Here is a 13332-nt window from a genome sequence, read left to right as displayed (position 1 = left end):
AATGATGATGGTGAGCGACGTGCGGTTATGTGAGACTTTGATCGAATTCAAAGGTTAAATTGATATTTTATTTTAACTTCAAGGATTGAATTGATATTTATCTAGAACTTAAAGATCAAATTAATATTTTTTTTCTAGGATTCAAACGATACACTAACCCCTTCTAACGTATCATGTTATCAAATTAACAATATTTAAAGTCCAAGTGATCAAGACATTATAAATTCGATAATACTAGTGACCGAAATGTTATAAATCAATATCATTAATGATATTAATATTATTGAAAAATTAGTGACTAAAAGTGAACAAAATTAAAATAAAAGTGATGATCTAATAGTTTACTCTTTAATTGGCCGTCTAAATCAGCGATTCAAATAAATTCAGTGAAAAACTAAAGGAACTTGCAGAGTATAGAAAGAAAGAAAGAAAGAAAGAAAGAAGAGGTTTGATGTTTGCTCATAAAGATTTAAGCTAACAGAATTCAGACTATCATAAACCGTTGCTCTTTCACTCCACTTCCCGACAATAATCAAGGGGCCCAATGGTGCTTTCCGTGGAAGAGCGCTCAACGGCGGAGCCATCTTCTTCTTCACCGTCATCATCGTCGCCCACTGCTTCTTCGCAAGGCGTTAACTACCTTGCCAAGTCTGTACTTAGAGGAAGTGTTATCCTGCAGGTCGCTTACGGTCACCTCCGCTCTCCTTCTTCATTGGACGTCGTTTTCGGCAAGGTCCTTCCTCTTTTTCATTTCTTTTTTTATTAATCATGGAATTCGATCAGTTTACTTAGTACGAATAATAATCAACTGGCATTTAGATTTTAAGCTGTGTTTTCCTCTCTCTTTTTGGCCTGTTTCCTTTAATCTTAATTCGTAAGTGACAAATTCTAACAGGAAACGAGTTCAAATATTCCTGGTCATTTCTTTTCATTGTTTGTTTGTTTAGTTCTAAATGTGAACTAGAAATTACTGTCATTCAAATTGATATTTACACGGTTTATCCTAGCCCTTGTGCTGCTATCCTGTAGCATTTCATGACGTCATTTTTTTCTCCAAGTCTTCTTGCTAAAAAAATGGCACTGTAACTTTGACTTTTAATGTTCCATGCCTCGTTTTGAATCTATACCCACTTAGTTATTGTATTTAGTTTTATCATCCTATTGTATAACTTGCTTTTGATAATGTATGGTGAATTGGTGATAATTTACTACTCTTATTAAGTTTTGTCATAAATTCCTTCAATTTCTTTTTAAGTAATAATAGCATCACTCGGCTGCAGACATGCACTTTCAACTATTAACGTAAAAAAATACCTTTGAAAAATGGGAGACTGTCGATAATGGAGATAGAATGATGTTGAAAAAGAGAAGCAAAATGAGTTTACTTGTATACAATGGTTTATATAAATGTAATTCTTGGAGACCACCAAGTCAAAATGGTGTACCAACAACTGTAGCCCTAGAGTTGTCTTGGGAAGTCAATATCAAAAAAGAAAAAAAAAGAGGGTCTTCATTGTTGTGGAATAGTGGCATCATGAGCGTATTCAAATTAGGTTGGAATCGGTTTTCAAGAAATGGGATATAATAACTAAAAAATGTAGATAACTCTTTTCAATTGAAAACCATGCTCAAACATGTTTCGATAAAAGAATAAAGAGTTATGGGTTTGGTTTTTTTGACCGTTGATCTTATCCCAGAAGAAAGCTGTCAGGGTTTGTTGGCCTTTGAGGAGGACTCTTTGCTGTATCTCATGAACTTCTTCCTTCTGAAACTAAAGTGAATTTGTGACATTTAAGTAAAAAGATAGCTAATCTAACAATTGAAAATGGTATGTTAACATCCATAAATATGAAAAAAATAAAAAATCACACTCGTATAGGTTTAGATTAAAATAAATAAGGGTTGCGGGTTAGGTTTTTTGTATCATTGATCTTATCTTCCTAAAGGGTCATCTAGTTTACTCTGCTTTGAGTAACTTTTGTGTCAGACGAAATTACTTCCGAAACCACATCGAATTTTTGATGTTTCCGTATAAAAGATAGATAACCTAGCTGATTGTTTGATGGTGTTTTATTCAGGAGGCGTCCATAGAGTTGGTAATAATTGGTGAAGGTGGTATTGCAACTTCTGTCTGTGAGCAGACTGTCTTTGGTACGATAAAGGATCTTGCCATTCTGCCTTGGAATGAGAAGGTCTATGCTAAAAATAAACAGGTCTATACCAAAACTTAAAATGGAAGCATTGTAGGATACATTCTCTTGATTTTCATTTGGAGAAAAAAATTTCTAGAGTGGAGAAAAGTTGATATGATTTGAAGCAGGTTCTGTAATGAAATTGAAGAAAGTGGGTATGGAAAAGAGAATTACTGATATTCTCAATTATACTATAATTTTATTTTAAATTAAATTCCTTCCTTATTTTTTCTTTTTTTAGATGCGAGGGAAAGACCTGTTGGTCGTTGTTTCTGATTCTGGAAAGCTATCATTTCTCACCTTTTGCAATGTGATGCACAGGTTTTATTTTCTATCCTGCAGTTCGGTTTTCCATGTTGAAAGTGAACATGACTGATGGCTATACTGTTGACATTTTGATATGTTTACTTACACGGTAGCTATACATATCTTTTTAAAATAGGTTTTTTCCCGTAGACCATGTTCAGCTTTGTGATCCTGGAAACTCAAGGCATCAACTTGGAAGAATGCTAGCTGTTGATTCCATGTAAGTCCAACTATGCCAGAGTTTAAGTTGTGTGCATGGTATTTCCTTATCTCTCTGTGCATGTGGAACATGGGTTCATACTAAAAAACCAAAAGAGATATTTTGTCTAGCAATGCCATGGATTGCCCTAACTTTCCTGATTTTTCTTTAACAGTGGCCGTTTCATTGCTACTAGTGCCTTTGAAGACCGATTAGCTCTTTTTTCCCTTTCAATGTCTGCTGGAGGTGATATCGTTGACAAGGTATTGCTATTTTCAGACTGGATTCAATATTTTGGCAGTTCTCTGTGAATGAATTTTGCTTTACTCTGTATATGGAATTGTGAGATCTTATCTGTGGGCATTTCAGAAAATATTTTATCCTACTGAGAATGAAGGCAGTGACAGTTCTTCCAGAAATCCCCAAAGAACTAGTATATGTGGTACAATATGGAGCATGTGCTTTGTTTCAAGAGATTCTGTCCTAACAAATAAGGAGCATAATCCTGTTTTAGCAATTGTTTTAAATAGGTAAGAACTGAATGTATGATTGACCATCTAAGAAATATTCATACTTTTTATTGGGGGTCTTTCCATTGGATAATTTATATATATATATATTTGCTAGGGCTAGTCTAAGCAAGGGCTACATATCGTTACTGCAGGAAAGGTAATACCCTGAATGAACTGGTATTGTTGGAATGGGATATTGAAGAGCTTGCAGTTTGCATTCTTTCACAATATCTTGAAGCTGGACCATTAGCACATAGCATTGTTGAAGTTCCTCATTCCTGTGGATATGCATTCCTGTTTAGGGTTGGTGATGCTCTCTTGATGGATCTTAGAGATGCATATGATCCTCATTGCGTGTATAGAACAACATTAGACATTTCAGTCCATACACCTGAGGAACATTTATGTCTTGAAGAGTTATGTATGGCTCATGAATTTGATGATGATGGGTTTAGTGTTGCTGCATGTGCTTTACTTCAGCTGAGTGATTCAGATCCAATGTGTATAGATGGCGAAAGTGGAAGTGGAAAAACGACATGCAAACATGTATGCTCATTTAGTTGGGAACCAAAAAGTGATAGAAGTCCCAGGATGATCATTTGTCTTGATACTGGAGAATTTTACAGAATCAATATTTCATTTGATTCTGATGGTCCTAAAGTGAACATATCAGATTGCCTCTACAAAAGTCAACCTTGCAAGTCCCTTTTGTGGGTCGATGGTGGCTTCCTAGTGGCAATTGTAGAGATGGGGGATGGTCTGGTCCTTGAGGTAGAAATGAGAAGCTAATATACAGAAGTCCTGTTCAGAATATAGCTCCAATCTTGGACATGTCAATAGTGGATTACCATGGGGAGAAACATGATAAAATGTTTGCATGCTGTGGCGTTGCACCTGAGGGATCATTAAGAATCATACGAAGTGGTATTAGTGTAGAAAAGTTTCTAAGAACTGCCCCTATTTACCAAGGCATAAGTGGAACCTGGACAGTTCAGATGAAAGTTACAGATTCTTATCATTCTTTTCTCGTGCTATCATTTGTTGAAGAGACCAGGGTACTATCAGTTGGATTAAGCTTTACTGATGTTACTGATTCTGTGGGTTTCCAACCAGATGTCTGTACTCTGGCATGTGGTCTTGTTGGTGATGGCCAGCTTGTCCAAATTCACCAACATGCTGTTAGACTTTGTTTGCCAACAAAGGCAGCCCATTCTGAAGGCATCCCTTTGTCTTCTCCTTTCCGTACAACTTGGTCCCCAGATAACATGAGTATCAGTTTAGGGGCGGTTGGGCAAAGTTTAATAGTTGTCTCTACTTCTAATCCATATTTTCTTTTTATTCTTGGGGTCAGATCACTATCATCATATAGTAATGAAATATATGAATTGCAGCATGTGAGATTGCAGTACGAGTTGTCATGTATGTCAATACCTCAAAAACATCTTGAGATGGGGAATTTAAGCTCTAATTTAAACCTGGTGGATGATGTTGGGAGTGCTGTTCTTCCTGTTGGAGTTGGCATGGGTAATACATTTGTTATTGGTACCCATAAACCTTCTGTGGAAATTCTGTCATTTACACCCCAAGGTCTAAGGCTTCTTGGTACTGGAACAATTTCACTGACAACTACTATGGAAACTGCTATTAGTGGTTGCATTCCTCAAGACATAAGGCTAGTGCTAGTTGATCAGTTTTATGTTTTGGCAGGGTTGAGGAACGGAATGCTGCTTCGGTTTGAGTGGCCTTTTTCCTTTGCTACTTCATCAGAAATACGTGTACATAGTTCTTCTATTCCTTTTCCAGGAAAGGCCGAGAGTTTTTTATTCAATACAAGAACAAATTTCTTTGGTTCACAAACATGTTCTGTTAATATGGGTGTGAAAGATGACCTTCCGGTTACTCTTCAATTGATCGCAACTCGTAGAATTGGCATTACCCCAGTTTACTTGGTTCCCTTGAGCAATTCACTTGATGCAGATATTATAGCTCTCAGTGACAGGCCTTGGTTACTGCATACTGCTAGGCACAGCCTTTCTTATACATCTATATCATTCCAACCTTCAACGCATGCAACCCCTGTGTGTTCTGGTGAATGCCCTAAAGGAATTTTATTTGTTGCAGAAAACAGTTTACATTTGGTAAGAATCATTATCTTTAGGACATTAAATTATTTGTTTAGCTGCCAAACTATTAAGGATACTTTGTTATTATTTCCAGCCTTGAATATTTGCTTTTTGACTAATTGGACCTGTTGGGAATAAATGTTCTGAAGTTAACCTGGTTGATGAAATATTTTCCATGATGTTTTTGGCACGTTATTGATGTCTAAAGCTTTTGGTTCATATATTTTATGACTTAATTTTTATCCGAGTTATCTTTCTCACTTCCTTATATGCTGTCAGATTTGTCTATTTGCCTAGTAATAGATATGAGGTAAATATGATTATTGGATTTTGTACTGATTGGATGATATTATTTAATTTAAATGCTTGCTTATGGATTATATTCCCTTTGGGATATATCACAAAAAAAAAAAAAAAGGTGCTCTACATATTATTGTGGAACTTCAACTCTTAGAGCTATCCACATGGTCTCAAATAAAGCTGGTTGCCTGTTCAAAATAGCAAATAAGTTTGCAGAGTTCTGCAGTAGTGAGTTACCTTTTATAAATTTGGGATACAATCTTCTCATTTCTATCACTGATGCTCATCACCCAGAGTCTTACTGAATATTTCTTTTTGCATCCATAATCATCTATCCCTAATATTTGGATATTTTCCATTTCTCTATGTTTTGGATACACACACATATTGCATATGCAGATCCTATTTTTGATTCAAAGGAAATCCAAACACATGGTTTAGTAGCTCTATAATGTTAATTGAATAACAAGTACAGTACAGTGGATAAAAACTGTTTACGGTGAGTAAAAACTTGTCTGACTTCAAATATAATTTTGATCTATTGAACTATACAACTTCGTTTTAGTGCAATGTTTGTGAAGTTTTGGTTAATATTGGCTGTTGGTGGATGGTATCGTTAGGGCTGTAGGAATGAACAAATGGGTTCATAACTCAGGAGGGAACTGTGAGTAGTTGATTGACATTGGATTCCTTGTGTTCTCAGAAAAGAACCATGATTATAGCTGCAGTTTTCATAAAATTGTGGCTTTTTATTTATTTAAAAACAGCCCAATTCCAGAGTGGTGAATGATTGGCCCAGCCACTTATTATAATTTCTAAGTATTGCTTTCAATTGATTCTTTTATTTTTCTGTTTGGATTCATTTACACGATCGATTGCATGATGCTTTAGGTGGGGGTGGTGCACGGTAAAAGGCTTAATGTGCAGAAGTTTCATATTGGAGGCACTCCACGGAAGCTCCTGTATCATGGTGATAAGAAGCTCTTAGTTCTGATGAGGACTGGACTAAGCAACGACACATGCTCTTCTGAAATTTGTTGTGTAGACCCCCCTCAGTGGGTCTGTGGTGTCATCGTACAAACTTCAACTTGGTGAAACCGGAAAATGCATGGAGCTTGTTAGGGCTGGAACTAAACAGGTTCTGGTTGTTGGGACTAGCCTGTCTCGTGGTCCAGCAATAATGCCCAGTGGTGAAGCTGAAAGGTTAATTTACTTTGTTATCCCTATTTTCAATATCTTTCAGTGTTGAAGAGCTGAAGTTTGTATCTTTGCCTGAAGTGTGGTGACTTTTACTGTATAACTATTTTCCAGAAGAGGGCTTGAGAATCCTTCTAATTGGCAACAAAATATTATCATTTTCCTTTTAAATTTTATGCATATTCTGTGCTTTCAGTTCCATATATATAACTGGATATTATTGCTGCAGCTCCGAGGGCCGTCTAATTGTCCTCTGCATTGAACATGTAAAAAAGTCAGATGGTAGTTCAATGACGGTCTCTTCTATGGCTGGATCATCTTCTCAACGGAACTCACTGTTTCTTGAACTTGTTAACTATGCCACCAAACAACTATCAAGTAGTAATATCGGCAGTAGTCCAGATTATACTAGCTGCGATGGAGTAAAACTGGAAGAAACTGAAGCATGGCAGTTGTGGTTGGTTTACACAGTCACTTTGCCTGGGATGGTTCTTGCTATATGCCCACATCTAGACAGTTACTTCTTGGCCTCTGCTGGTAATGCTGTAAGTTGGAAACCACAAATGTATTCTTTAAGATGCCAGAGCATGCTGTTAATTAGCTTATTAAGATTTTGATAATTTTTTTCCTTTTTCCAGTTACATGTATTTGGTTTTCTTGGTGGTAATCCTCAAAGGGTGAAAATATATGCAACAGCTAGGACACGGTTTATGATAACGTCATTGACTGCATATCGTACTAGAATTGCTGTAGGCGATTGTCGTGATGGAATTCTTTTCTATTTATATAATGAGGTGAGAATTTTTGCTGACTGTCAATGGTAAATCTGTTTCTGGTGTCAACTGTGTCCTTTAATGCTTATAGGTAGTGTTTGCATCATTTTCAAGATTAACATGGTAATCTAATCTTTATGGTGGTTTATCATTCATGGTCTCAGGTATACTTTGGTTATTGATCATAAATATTATTGAACTGTTAGCAAATCTAACAGCATTTTTACTGATGGATAAACCAACTTTTAAAAAATAAACGCAAAAGAATTGAAATTATATCTATTAAAATTGTAATAAAGAGGATTTTTTTTAAAGCCAACAAAGCCATTGCTGTTTAAATTCAATGCAGCTAATAATATTTTTAAAAGGTAAAAGTTTATAATATAGAACAATTACAATTTTGAGAGGCAGCAGGTTTTTAACTCAAACTATGAAAGGAATACATTGGTATAGCTGAATTTTATATATATTTCACCTTGGTAATAGGGATGGGAACTAAATCACCCTACGAGAGATTACTGCCACTGGAGGACCATCAATTTCTTGCTACATGGTGATCTAGTTCCCATTTGTAGTCTTGTAGATCACATTTATTTTGGATGATCACTCCATACTGCACCATCATGGTGGAAACAAGTTTCTTTAACTATTAATAACATCCTCACCAATAATATCACTACAATTATGGTCTTTGGTATGTTGTGAACTGACTTTGCTTTCTTATATGCTAGGGCACCAAGAAACTGGAACAGACATATTGTGATCCATCTCAGAGGTTAGTTGCTGATTGTGCTCTTATAGATGTTAATACCGCTGTTGTTTCAGATCGTAAGGGCAGCATTGCTGTCTTGTCTTGTTCAGATCGTCTTGAAGGTAAGTTCGATGTGAAGTTTTGTATGAAATCATGATTCTTTTTACAGTGTTGTTGTATGTGTGGTTACATGTATGTCTATTTATTTGTTTATTCTTCAAGTTTTGTTGAGGCACTTTTGATCTTCAAGTTGTCTTAGTAGCCATTCCTACAGTTGGCTAAAGGCTATAGTCACAATGCTGTGAATATATTGTGCAAGGGAAGAATATCATTTTATCATTAGGATTTTTTTAATTATTTATCAGAAACCTTATTAACCTGATTGTCGCGTGTCTTAAATAAAAAGTTATAATAAAATTAAATTTTAAAAAAGTTGTTATGATTTTTCAAATGTAAAGCAGTTTTATAATAGTTTAACAGTATATATGATTAGTGAGCTAAAAGTGTTATTAATCGGATTGTGTTATCAAATGTAGTATTTGTAATGTATACTTCCATTGGGCATAATTTAGACAATTAGACCGTTTGAAGTTTCTTAAACAGTAACAATTTTCATATTTGACACAACTATATTAAAATAGAGTTTTGTAAAATCATATGAAAAAAAAACTTTTTTATCATTTTAGCAAGAAAATATACTTTATGGACAATTTTTGGATTTTTGATATTTTACATATACAACTTGGATGTTGTCATTGTAAAATGATTTATGCTTCGACCTTGAACACATCAGTAATTATATTTCAACAAATCATTGAGCCTCTGGCTACTTTAATACAATTATTACCCCTTATGGTTTCTGTTTTCGTCCTCTGGTTATTTTCTTTCATTATACAAAAAAATTTCAGCATTGCATATTTAATATTGTTGTTGTGATAAATACAGTGGAAAATATATTTTAGTAGAAAAGAAATAAAGAGAAATAATAATAGAAGTTTAAGGTAAGGGAAGAGGATCTGGAAACTGGAACTCCAAGCTAGCAACTATCTTTGTGACAGTAAAATATCTCAGAAGAAGGGCCAAAATCTTACAAAAATACAATGTAGAAGAATGAAGCATTCAAGGAGAAAATAGACGATTGGTTCCTATAATAATAAAAATGTGAGGGTAAGTACTTTAGGATCAGTGTCAAGATCTTTGGTTACCTTAGAGGCTTAGTGGGATGGGAGTTCATTGTTGCTTGGTACCACCTTTAGCTGGAACCAATAGTAATTGGGTTTTATTGTGTGAATGTTAACATAGCGTATCAGTTCTTGTCAATGAAATAATGGAGATTAACTCATCCTAAAAAATCAAAGAGATAGAGGAAATAACCATGAAATGTGTGATAATCTAATTTGTTAATTTGTATTTTAGCTGCTGCTGTGCTTGTGTTTTTGTCTGGGATAACTGTATTTATTGTTCCTGTTTCAGATAATGCAAGTCCTGAATGCAACTTAACACTGTCTTGTGCATATTATATGGGTGAGATTGCCTTGAGAATCAGGAAGGTAAGATATTGCACCTCAAAATTACCAGTGGTTTTGTAATGCACCTTATGTTTTATGAGGTTCTGCTAGCAACGGTCAAATAAAGATCATTAGCGCTGATGGTGTTATCCACATTATTCTATTTAGTATAATCAATGTAATTGTGGAAGATGAAATGACCATCCAACTCAGTTGGTAGAGCACAAGGTTCTTAACCTTGAGGTCGTGGGATCGAGTCTCATGGAGGTATTTCATAATTTGGAGATCTAAGCTGCTCTCAACCTAGTGTTGGGGCCATCCTACTATCTTACCTCCCCCTTACCTCATTACATATGGGAACAAGGGACAGCCAATGTAATTGTGGAAGATGATGTAAAGTACAGGTTATATTTAAAACTATGCTCTACTTTCACAGGAAATATGATAATTATATTTGTTAGGCACTGATCTAACTAGAGAAGCCTTTCATGGAAACTTGGTGCTTATATTGATTACTTAGCAACTATACCTTATAGTTTTCTTTTTCTTGGTATAGAATCACGTAAGAGGTGATTGCTATTTCAAAATAATCTTGCTATGTTGTTGTGAAAGCCTGTTCTCAATTCTTTGAGGAAGAAAGTAGACATTGTCTTTTATGATAGTTGCTATCATGCTTTGAATTCTTTTGGAGTTCACCGTGAGGGGAAACTAGAGTAGCTTTTTTTGAACTAGCAGTTTTCATCTCACAAAATAAAATAATACCCTTAAAAGAGTTGTAGTCTACTACATATTGTTTTCAATTGATTGATCGAAATCAAAATATTTCTTTCATTGTGACATTCCCCTTTTTGATAAGTGAGACTAAAATGCTAAATTGTTGTTTTCCCCGCGTTCAATAGATTCCTTTTTGTGCTTGAATGCTGAACGGTGTGTCATGGTAATGTTGTTTGTTGCATCTTCTTTGGGAAACAATTTATGGTATTAGTTTTTGGGACATGATTTTTCTTTTTAGCTAGCTCATTTACTATAGACTATATATTTTCTTGTAGGGTTCATTTATTTGCAAGCTTCCTGTTGATGATACGTTAAACAACTGTGAGACTCTAAATGCAAGTGTATATCCTTCACACAGTGCTATAACTGTTAGCACACTCCTCGGAAGCATAATGATCTTCATTCCTATTTCGAGGTATAGGTTATGCTAGGGGTTGAAGAGCCATTTTCTCCTCACCTTTTACACTGTTGAAGAATGTTATTATTTCTTGTTGACAATTAGAGAAATGAAAGAGGGAGAGAAAATGATTCATTTTTGCATTTGAACTCAAGAATTACTAGGTATTTATACATGTAGAATAAGCCTATCTAAGGGGGAAAATGTGTACATGAATAAAGAATCCTTAATATTATGTAATATAGTCCCTAAGAATCAATAATATCATCCTTAAGAATCATCTTGGTAAAGCTGTAAGATAGATTAGCAGTATGTGGATTTTCGTGAAAAAGGAGTTCACTTCATATTCTTCAACTGAAGAAAATAAAACATAACCTTTTAAATAGGATGTGTGTATTACATAAACAAAAGTTTCTTGTCTCCTAAGACATATTGGCTAAGAACTTTTCTCCTAAGAAAGTAATAGTCAGATAAATTTGATCTTAAAAACAATAAGATAAAAAAAGACCTCTAAGTTTGGCTTCTTTCTACACTCTCTTCAAGTTGGGGTGTATATATTATACAAACCCAACATGGAGTTGAATTCATCGAAGTTGGTTCTTCGGAGAGCTTTGGTGACGATGTCAACAAGCTGTAGTTGAGTGGGAATGTACTTAGTTGAACAATACCATTGTTGGCCTTCTCTAAATTGAAATGTCTATCGATCTCCACATGCTTGGTTTTGTCATGCTGTACTGGAACTTTTAGCAATACTTATGGGCTATGGCAGATTGACTATCACTATGCATTTTGATCTGATCCTTAGAGTTAACTTTCAACTCCCTTAATAATCTTTGAATTCATATTCATTAATAGATTTTGCTTCTACACTACTACTTGAAACCACCGATTGCTTTATGTTTTTCCATGTAAAAATATAACCCCATACAAAGGAGCAATAACCGCTTGTTGATACTCATCAATTTAATTCCTCAGTCCAACTTGTGTCATTGTATACTTCTATCTCATGGCTTTCACTGTTTTTTAAGAGTAAACTGTGAACTGATATGTTAAATAATGTATAGATTTCGGTTATAGTATTTGATAAATTGAATGCTTTTTGTAGGGAGGAATATGAACTGTTGGAAGCTGTCCAAGCTAGACTCATCATTCATCCATTGACTGCTCCTGTACTAGGCAATGATCATAATGAGTACCGTAGCCGTGAAAACCCGGTAAGAATAGCACTAGCTTCTTTAAATTGCTCAAATCTGGGAGCAATTTAGTGTTTATGCTAGCCGTTTACCGTGCTCTGTTCTTTCATTCATTATTTTGGCCAGTCATCCTCTTTCTTTTCAGATGTTATGTTTCTTATCTGAGCGATTGGTAATTGTTTTATAATAGTCTTTCAAGGCTATGCTTCTGTCTTCTATTTCACGTTAATTCAGGTATTAAACAAAGCATACCTTTTTTTCTGACTGTTCTTTTGTGTGTTTTGTTGGGATAAAGGTTGGAGTCCCGAAGATACTTGACGGTGACATGTTAGCTCAATTCTTGGAGCTGACTACCATGCAACAAGAGCTTGTATTATCATCTCCCATTGTTTTACCCCATACTCAAAACTTGAGTTTGAAACTACCACCTTCACCTATCCCTGTCAACAAGGTCGCGCAACTCCTCGAACGAGTCCATTACACCCTGAGTTAATAACACCTTCCTAATTTTTTGGTCTGATATTTTAATGTTAGTGTAAGGGCTGAGTACAAGATGACCACTGCACATCTTGGTTTTATAATTCGTTAGAGTTTGCAGGTTTGGCAACACACAGGGAGTAAAGATTGGTAAAGTTTGTTTTCTTCATTGCAACTGTAAGCAAGCGAAAGTAATAACATTGTATAGGTGTTCCTAATGGGGTTTAGGGCCTGAAAAGCAGTAATTGAATTTGGTTGTTTTTCATCTGCTTCTGTTTGGGCCATTCTCGTGTATGAAACAGAAAACTATTTCATGGTTCCTTGTTCATTTTTTTTAACAGGGCTCTCTATCAAAGTGGGCCTGGAAATCAGCAATTTAAATTCTCGTCTATTAATTCATATATTTTATTGCATGAATTTTATAATCATTTTAAATAAGTAGGCTCTAAGATGTCTTTAAACGTGGGAATTAATATGTATTGAGTGAAATCATAGAATTTACAGACTGAAGACAGTTATTTATGACTTTTAATTATGTTTCACTACAAGTTCAAAACTAATTTAAAAATGAGAAAATTCATAAATAATTATTAAAAAAATAGTGTTATAATGTGATAATGCATGAACAGG

At 34.9% G+C, this 13332-nt stretch overlaps 1 pseudogene; it reads left to right on the top strand.

The window, feature by feature from the left end:
• Positions 1-544: 544 nt before the first annotated feature.
• LOC120201000 lies at positions 545-12893 on the top strand (annotated as a pseudogene).
• The last annotated feature ends 439 nt before the right edge of the window (positions 12894-13332 follow it).

The sequence above is a fragment of the Hibiscus syriacus genome, unplaced genomic scaffold (assembly GCF_006381635.1).
Source record: "Hibiscus syriacus cultivar Baekdansim isolate YM2019G1 unplaced genomic scaffold, ASM638163v2 tig00006731_pilon, whole genome shotgun sequence".
NCBI classification, from domain to species: Eukaryota; Viridiplantae; Streptophyta; class Magnoliopsida; order Malvales; family Malvaceae; genus Hibiscus; species Hibiscus syriacus.
The sequence above is the reverse complement of the archived record's forward strand: the minus strand, read 5'-3'. Positions and strand labels throughout refer to the sequence as shown.